Genomic DNA, 9,171 nt, shown 5'->3' on the forward strand with positions numbered 1-9,171 from the left:
TAAAAGCAGGACTGTATCACAGGTTAACCACCCTCTCGGACAGAAGGGGAAGAACATAAGGAACTGGAGAGGCACCTATAGCGTAGCTGATCCTGTCATACGTGTCCTGAGAGAGGGGAGGATGGGAGACGGCTGCTCACATCAAGGCCACGGGGCTTTAAACCCCTTCCAACTCCCACTAGCCTAGCTCAGTTATTCCACCGCTGTGATGAGCGGAGGTCCCTTTGCACAGGCCAGCTTCTCCAACAGTTTACAGCAACGCCGCAGCACGGTATGGGTCCCCTCTACCAGGGAAGTACAGCTGACAGCAGCTGGCATAAATACCACTTCTGCTAACAGCTTTTCCATTCCCTCCTCAAAAGGCCCAGAGAGGGCAACTGCCACTGCCCTGTGATCCTTCATCAGCCGAGGGGAAGCTGCCTGTGTTGGGAGACCTCACTCGACACTCACCTCCGCTCAGCCACAAAGAGCTACGTTAGCCAGATTTGCAAACACAAGGAACAATGCCTTACAGTCAGGCTGGAAAATGCATTTGGAGCACACGAGACATTTCACGCTTCTCCTCCTCTCAAGTCCCCACATTAACTCTTCTGAGTGCAAGTGAATGCAAGCTGTTTCATCTCTCTGGATTTACACCAAGCTGCGTCTGTTTTATCACGGAGCAGTAACATAAGATAATCCTTCAAGACCAGGCCTTTGATCCAGCTGGTCATGCATCTTTAACCTAAGAGGACCATGTAAAAACTTGCAGCAGCTCTCACTGCACCAGACCCTTCCCCGGTAGGCACTGCGTGACTCCAGGTGGTTCCTAGTTGGGAGAATCTGGCCAAAGGGATGGTGTCCTCAAGTCACACATGGAGGGATGAGCTAGAGATGAGTGGCACAAAGACAGAATTCCAGTGTTCACTCTCTCCTCCAATATATGAGCCAGAAAGCTGGAAATTAAGTTAGTAAGAGGCAGGTTCTAATCAGAAAACAGGTGATCTTTCAGCAACATGTAGTTAAGGTGTGAAACATTTTGCCACAGGATGTTCTGGATCCAAAGACCCTAAATAGATTTGGTGGTGGGAAGTGGACAGGGTTAAGTACAAGAGGTCCACTGGGCTACGAATGCACAGACAGCAGTTCTGTCTCCGGAAGTCCCCAAGACCAAAGCATGTGCTGTTCTTAGTCTCCCAGAGGTACCCACCTCTGGTGCCTGCAAGAGACAGGACACGGGGAGTGGGGGGGAGAATAGACTGCAGGTCTAGCACGGGATGGGTGCTCTTCAGCCCCATCCATGGAAGCAAACCACACAGCACATCATTTACTTGCAATGCCACAACACAAGGTAACGCACAGAACAAAACCAAGTGTTCTCGCAGATCCAGCTCGGCTCACTCCCCCCAGGTAGCTACTGACACCACGTCAAAGCACCACATACTAAACCAGCACCCCCACCTACCACTCCAGGTGAATGACAGGGAGAAAGTTGCATTGCACTGCAGCCCGCTGCAAAATACCTCCGAGGGGTTTCCCAAGAATGATTGGTTCTGCCCAAGCCAGAATAAAGGGGTTTCTATGAAGAAAAACACATGCATGGAAACTGCTGATTTTTTAAGCCTCTAAATTATGTCACTTCATATGCTCCACACCAAATACCACTGTTCTGTCCTGTTAATTAGCCGCTGGCCAAAGAACTTTTAGTTCTTTGGAATAACCACCTCCTAGCAATAAAGAAAAAAAATAAAAAAAAAAAGAAACCCACACACAGAAACAGTCTGGCTGCAGACAACTGTCTGGAACAACCACTTGGCTTCGTGTGCAATAACTGGGTGACAGGATATGGAAGGATTATTTTATATTTTCCCAGCTTACATCCAGACACACTCTCAGAAAACTGGAGGATCTTAGCTGCCTGTCTGGCACCTTTCCTCAAGATGGGAAATCCCCATTCAACCAAAGGAAATTTTCTTTTCATCTTATGCCCATATAGAGCTTGGCAGATTCTGGTCTCTGATGCCAAGAAGTAAGGACATCAGTTAAATCAAAAATAGCCTGCATCATGGAAACAATGTGACCCCATTAGGAAGGGGTAAGATGAGACAGATTTCTGAACAAAATAAGTGCAAGGGGATAGGTTCTTTATGTCACCAGCACCTTGAATTCTGTGATCTCCTTGAAATCAGTGGCTCAAAGCCAGGTCTGTAGCCCACTCAAATCAATTAATCGGCTACCCAAGGCCAATCAATAGTTTGTTTCCTGGAAATGCCAGAAGCCAAGATTTGCCTACTCTCATTGTGGAGGTTAATGAATATTGAGGTATTTGGGAGTACTTTATCCAGGCATCTCCGGTCCTTTAGTAAATCTAAAAATCAGATACAGACTATCTCAGGCAACAAACCTCAGGTCAACCCATCCCTGAAATAGGAGACACGACAAACAAACACCTCCTCAGGCCACCTAGGCGCAAGCACTGGTCTCCCCTTTTCCTCAGAAAGTGTTTCCAGCCCTGAACTCCTAGGTCTTCTCAGATGGGCTGATGCTGGAAAAAGGGTTGGGAAGTGATCCCAGGCAGAGCTGTAAAAGATTTTTCGGGTGTTGCAGAGTACAACAACCAACCCAGTCATGCCAGTCCCACACAGATTCACAGAGTGGAAGGGGTTGGAAGGGACCTCTAGAGCTCATCTGTTCCAATCCCCCTGCCAAAGCAGGATCACCTAGAGTAGGTCACACAGGAACAAGTCCAGGCAGCTTTCGAAAGTCTCCAGAGGCGACTCCACCACCTCTCTGGGCAGCCTGTTCCAGTGCTCGGTCGCCCTCAGAGGGAAGAAGCGTTTCCTCATGTTAAGCCTGAACTTTGTTTTCCAGTTTATGGCCATTGCCCCTAGACCTGTCACTGGACACCCTTGAGAAACGCCTGGCCCCATCTTCCTGACACCCACCCTTTAGGTATTTATAAGCTTTGATAACATCCCCCCTCAGCCTCCTCTTCTCCAAGCTGAACAGACCCAGCTCTCTCACACGATGGCAACTCATTTGAGGAAGGCAACCCATAGCCTCAGCCTACCAAGCCTGAGGGACACGTCTCCAGGTTATACTGCATCTCCTTGCTGACAACACTCATTTAGAAGGTGCATGCCAGTGGGGCACAGGCATTGAACTCCATTCCCATCACTACAGCTCAAGCCTTGGCAAATTGAAGGGGCTTTGCAGCAGGACTTTTTAAGTTCTACAGTGAGCCACCTGGAGGAGAGGGATGGGGTCTGAAAAGCAAGAAGAATATAGCAAGACAGAGGAAAAATGCCCAGAGGCACTCTGACCTGCCCATTCCCGAGGACTGACCAAGCCAGTCCAGAAGAAACCAGACCTCCTTGAACTGTGCTTCCCTTGTGTGCCATGTGCACACAGCTTGGGCAGACCTGTGCCCAGACTGCCATGGAGACAGCCAGGCATAGGTCACACTAGGCCATACATCCTTTACATCGACTTTGAGGCCTGGGTCACAGCAGAGCTTGTGCTGCACAGGGAATGTTTTCTGTGCAGATAAAGGTCACAAACTAATTGGCTTTTCTCTAAATTCTTGCCCGGGTGTTCATGCCGAGCAGCTGTGGGTGGTGCTGGTGCCTTTTCAAAAACAGCTTAGCTGGCTAACTGCTGGTCAGCAGTGGCAAGAGGACAAACAGGCTCTGCCCACAGCCACGTACGACAGTTACTGCAGCAGAAAAAGCCCCGAGTGCACACGTATCTATGGTGCCGGTTGCGAGGAGTTGGGTCACCCGGCAACCTGAACCCCACTGAACAGAACAGGAGCTACAGACAAATGCATGGGCATAGAAGGGGTTGGTGCTGCCTACACTGTGGGTAGGAGTGTATTGCCCACCAAAAAGGCAATACAGCCCTTGGTTCCCATACAGAGGCATCCCAACAACACTCCTGTGATGCCAGGCATGCTCCAGAACAGCCGGAGAAGCTGGCCAGACTGGCACACTATGTAAGAGTGATGTCCTGCCCACCCTACACTCCACAGAGATGTCTTGAGTGGATGCAAGCCTTGCATTTCACTTTTAAGAAGGTGAACCCGCTGTTTTACAAGAGCTGTAATTAAGATAAATCATGACCTGGGTCTACTTTCTCTCTTCACTTCAAATATAAGCTATTTTCCTGCTCAGGAAAACCTGTACCATCGCAAAAGGTGCAACATAATTTTAGGAGCTGTAAGACAAAGCATGACAGCAGGAAATTAATTAGATCTGCACTGTCCAGCAAAGCAAAATGGATTAATCTGTTTTCACTGAAATGCAGACGTTAAATACATAGTATTACATTTTCAGAATTCAATTTTTCCATTCAAATAAAAAACAAGAATTGGAAACACAGGGAGAAGTATTGAGATTTTTTTGTGACACTGGGGGGGGTGAATTTTTTTTTTTTTTAAATAATCTAGCCCATGTTTTCATACCAGTCAACCAAGGCCAGCTGGAAGGATGTCTTACTGAACTGTCCCAATGTCAATGACCTTCCCAGTATGCTGTATCTGCAGTATCTGCAATTTGTCTGAAGTCCCACTCTCTGGAATTAAATCAGTACAGGAGATTATCAGTGCTGGATGTCTGCACAGGAAAGATGACAACCATTGGAGATTCAGACCTGAAGCCAAATACAAAGAATTGCAAACCTATTATTTTACAATACCTCGGATGGAAGCCTCAAACTTCACGTTTCTGAGTGGCTGGGGTGGACTGTTCTCTTCTTTGCATATCTATCACAGCATTTCTAACCTACTAACATAATTTTAGTCCAAATTATCACAAGCCTATCTTCAGGCATATTCACAGATACTCCAACAGCCAAAACTGTACTTACATTCTAGCGAGTGCCTGTCCCCCTCCTGAGTGAGATTAAGACACTCCAGAAGCATCCAATGTTAACAGGTGTAAGTAGGAGGAAAAGCAAAGCTTTGATGTAAAAGAGTCCTCCAGTTCTAGAGGAATTAACCTGCTTGGTGGGATGTGCTGAAAAATCCACAAAGGAGAGAAAACCTTCGTGCATCACAGGCGACAGACAAAGCTAAATTTTCACTGTGCCAAGCTGTCTTCAGCTAGCCTGAAGACCAGTGGCTGGCTGAGCACATGACAAGCAGTCAACCCAGAGAGAAGTAGGAAATTAATCTGTCCTCATTCATACAAAGCATGAACCCTTACACAGATCCTGGAAAGCACGTCTGCTGTGCATCAGTAACAATAATGCTACTTCGCTCTTTTTCGATCCAAGGAGAAAAAGTTTAAATAACACACTCCTGGCTGTGCAGAATAACCAGCTACTGCTGGAACAGTGACTCAGAAGTCACCACCTGCAAGCCTGAGGTTCTCCTTGCACAGTCAACTCAACCCCCTCCATATAGGAAGGGCTGGGATGATTCCCAGTCACCCATCAGGGCTGGCCAGCCAGACCCGAGTCTTACAGCTGACTCTGGATGCAGATGCCAACAGGAAATAACTGACGTGACTTGCTGGTCCCCAGCGCTATGTATGCACACATACAACTGCAAGGGTACATGAAGAGAGCTGACCCAGTGGCTTCCTCGGTGCCTAGTCCACAATTCCCCTGAAAGCAAGCATACGGCTAAAGGTACGTAGCAGAGAAACGCAGTTCTCTATCACCAGAACAGACTTCCACGTGAGTTCATGTCGTTCATCGACATTAAAGAAATGACAAACATGTCTCAAGTACCTCTGTCCAAGGCAAAAAGGAGTATGCCAGGTCCAAAGTCCGTAAGTAATTTAGCAACTTTTTGTTGATTAGAACACCAACTGCATTGTCTCCAAAGTTGGTTGTGCCAACAGCAAGGTTGCAATGGAACTGCCACCCTTCAAGTGATCCTTTTTTTTCAGCTACATGTTCCAGCCAGTTAATTTTTTAACACACCACAATCCAACTGTTTCATTCTGGTAACACCTAGGGCCACTAATTAAGGGCTTAGTTTGACTGGCAACGCACAGACTTGTTCCAACCAGATGATCCCGGCCCCAAGCAGCTTGCTTACAAGCAAAGCTTAGAAAACAGACACCTACACTTCAGCCACTGCACAAATATGCAAGGGCACAAGAGTTGAAGAGGGATTCGGAAGAAATGCATTTGTGTGAGAGCCTCTTCTCCCAGTAGCAGGGATGAACAAGATGTTTCATTTGTCAAGAGCTCACCAAGTTGGTTGAAGAGTACTTCTAGGGTCTCAATACCAGTACCCTATCACATAAATGCATATGCAACCCCAGGATATGCATTTTAGAAGCTCCTTGAACAATCTGACACAATTCAGGAAGCGCTTCTCAGGGCTCCCAGTCTAAACCTATGAAATAATAAAAACTGGTTTAGACCAATACTGGACAGCAAACGAAAAATTCAGGCCTTGAGTTACACGCTGGTCTCCTTAGCTGAAGCATTTCACTGGAGTATGGGACAGTCCCCTCTTCTTCCTCTTCTGTCCTGTCCCAGAAAGTCTGTTCTGGAACAGACCCAATTGCCAGCTGTTATCAAAGATGAGCCTTAACCTGTGAAGTCAGACCTGCTCTTGGCTCTCGATTTCTAACAGCCAGCCAAAAACAGGAGGTTTCTGAATCTGGCCTAATCTCTCACAAATAACACCAGACCACTGAAGCAAGAGGTGGAACAACAGGCTAACGCACAAGGCTCCAATTCACAATCCTTTCTTGGATTTAGCTGCAGCAGCTGAAAGACTCTAAGCCAATGGGCTGGACTATGAACCGCAACAGCTCAGGAGTGGACATGCTGCCACTGAGGGCACGAGCATCCGGTGAAGAGACAGCAAAGTCAGCATCTTCCAAGGCTAAGGGTTCAAATTTGAATCCTAACTACCACGCTTCACAGCCCAGCCACCCTTACCAGAAAGTGCTGGCAGCACACGCTAACCCAACAGCGGGTGAAATGTCAGTCAGTCAATCCCTCCCTTCCCAGGATGGCGGCTTCTGGTGAAATGGCAATAAAGGGACAGCAACTTCCTCAGCAACACCAGCACAAACCAGACAACCTCTTGAGTCAAAGCCCTCTGAGCAGCTGTAGTTGTCAACTGCCTAAAGGCCAACTTTAGTAGGGGGAGTGGAAAAAAAAAAATAGTCCATTACATCAACACCCAAAGGTTGCATAGTTCCTGTTTTCCCTTACAGGGGTAACGGCAGCCTCCAGTTTCTCCAAGTGGGGGAAGACCAGGAAGACCTATCACAGCCACACTAAACCAATTTGGGACACATGGTACCAAAACGAGATTTTTACAGCAGGCAGAAATGTCATTCTGAAACGATTCCGAAAGCTTGGAGGTCAAGTCTCCCAACCTTACAAAAATGAGTTGAAAATTTAACCAAGGACGGTCTCCCGGGCCTTTGGCTAACAGTAGTACTGTGGCAAGCTAGCAACAACAGCAGCTTGTTTTCCCTTGAATTTGGGAACTTCCACCAGAGGTCATAAAGGGCAAAAGCCAGTGTGGGTAATGAAGGAGAAGAGCTGCTAAGCACACCGTTCTTAAAGCTCAGGAAGCTCTTGGGTGGTGGATGCAGATCAGCTCTTACTCTACCCAAATCGGTTGCTCATTCTCCACTTACACTCCCACAGACCTGACTTTATGCTCACACCTAACTCATCACTAGGCTTCAGTGACAGCAGACCGGACCTCTAAATAACGCACATTCCACCCGTGCCAGACCTGCGCAGGCATAGGCCAACGTGAGGAAGCTGCAAAGGCAGAAGTCCAGCCCGTGCCTGGCTGCCCCACATCGTCTGAGGGCAGTAGAAGATGGTACGGGACACTCGACCTCGTCGCAGGGTTCATGCTCAGTGCAGCCATGGAAGCTCCCACGCCACTTGTGGCACCTCTCCCGTGTCTACACCTGCAGGCGATCTGGCCCAACACCTAAGACCGAGCACTGCACGCTATGTTAAGCGATCAGGACGCTGGTACGAGGCTGAACCAAGACCAGGCAGCTGCACATGGTCCCCAAAGGCCTACAAAACACATAAACCCCAAGTTTGAAAGCCTGGCTTTCTGCCCGTACACATGTATACCAGTCATTGTACCACTCCCGCAGCAGGCTGCAATGCCACCTCTGAGGGTCTACGCATCAGCCTTGCAAGAAACAGTGCAAGCTTAAGTCCCTCTTCTCTACTGAGCCTGCGAAAACGCAGGCCACCTGTTTGCAGCCCAAAACCGTGGCACTAATGTGAACAAAATGGCTGCAGATACCCACTCCTGGGGGGTTCTCCTGCATGCCTCCAAGCATCGTGAAGGCTATACACACCCCTCAGGGCTCCTTCCAAAGCCTCTCACCGTTTCACAACCTGAGGCTCCAAGAGACAATAAGGCTAAAGGAGGCAATCACAGCCACAAGGCCCAGAAACAGCGTTCAAAAGACATTCCACACTGCTGCTCCAGATACTCCCCCACTGAATCCGTCCACTCATCCGCCCTTATTTTATTTCCTAAAATAAAACCTAATCTTGCCTCCCCCAAGGACCACAGAACATGCAAGGCCTGCAGGAAGAAGTACACAGATGCAGCCAACTTGGAGTAAACACCAGCGCTGTTCCTAACAAAGTTGCCATCAGCGTGTCCAGTGGCTGCGCAGAAATGCAGCCACACCGCTATCCGCCTCTGTGTAACACATACAAAAGACTCCGCTGGAGTCTGGTATACGGATCCCCAGCCCCCAGCTCAGGCAACGAGGGCTGCTATTTTCCCAGATCCCTTCTTTGATTTGGGGCCAGGCACTACACTTCCCACAGTCCTGACACCGATCCAGAGCAACTCCACTGATTGCAGGGGGCATCCCTTGGTTCACAACACTTTACCAAATCAGGATCTGGTAATTTTTTTGGAAGTAACTCATCATGACTCCATTTTTATCCCATAGCATATGGCTCAAAAACTCCTCCTTGCATTTGGATATTATGCTTAGATATTCCTTATTCTCAATCTGTGATCCTCGTTTTTCCCCTGAGCACTAAGAAAGGATGTAAGCAGAGTTCGGGAAACCATGGGTCAAATGCAGTTAGTCCATCTGCAAACTTCAGCTCAGATTCCAGCCTCCAGGACCAGAAGGGATAGAAATGCAAATAACGAGCTGAAAGGCATTTTAGGCAAATCATGTTTGTACAGTACCTAGCGAAGGGGGGGGGGGGGGG

The 9,171-nt window shown here is 48.2% G+C and overlaps 1 protein-coding gene across 1 annotated transcript in view; it reads right to left on the reverse strand.

The window, feature by feature from the left end:
* LOC104510403 overlaps window positions 1–9,171 on the reverse strand; it is a gene marked incomplete at its 3' end in the record, with an annotated part of 19,605 nt that overhangs the window by 9,884 nt on the left and 550 nt on the right. The window lies entirely within an intron of this gene.

This window comes from Eurypyga helias, unplaced genomic scaffold (assembly GCF_000690775.1).
Source record: "Eurypyga helias isolate BGI_N326 unplaced genomic scaffold, ASM69077v1 scaffold9845, whole genome shotgun sequence".
In the NCBI taxonomy this organism is placed as follows: Eukaryota; Metazoa; Chordata; class Aves; order Eurypygiformes; family Eurypygidae; genus Eurypyga; species Eurypyga helias.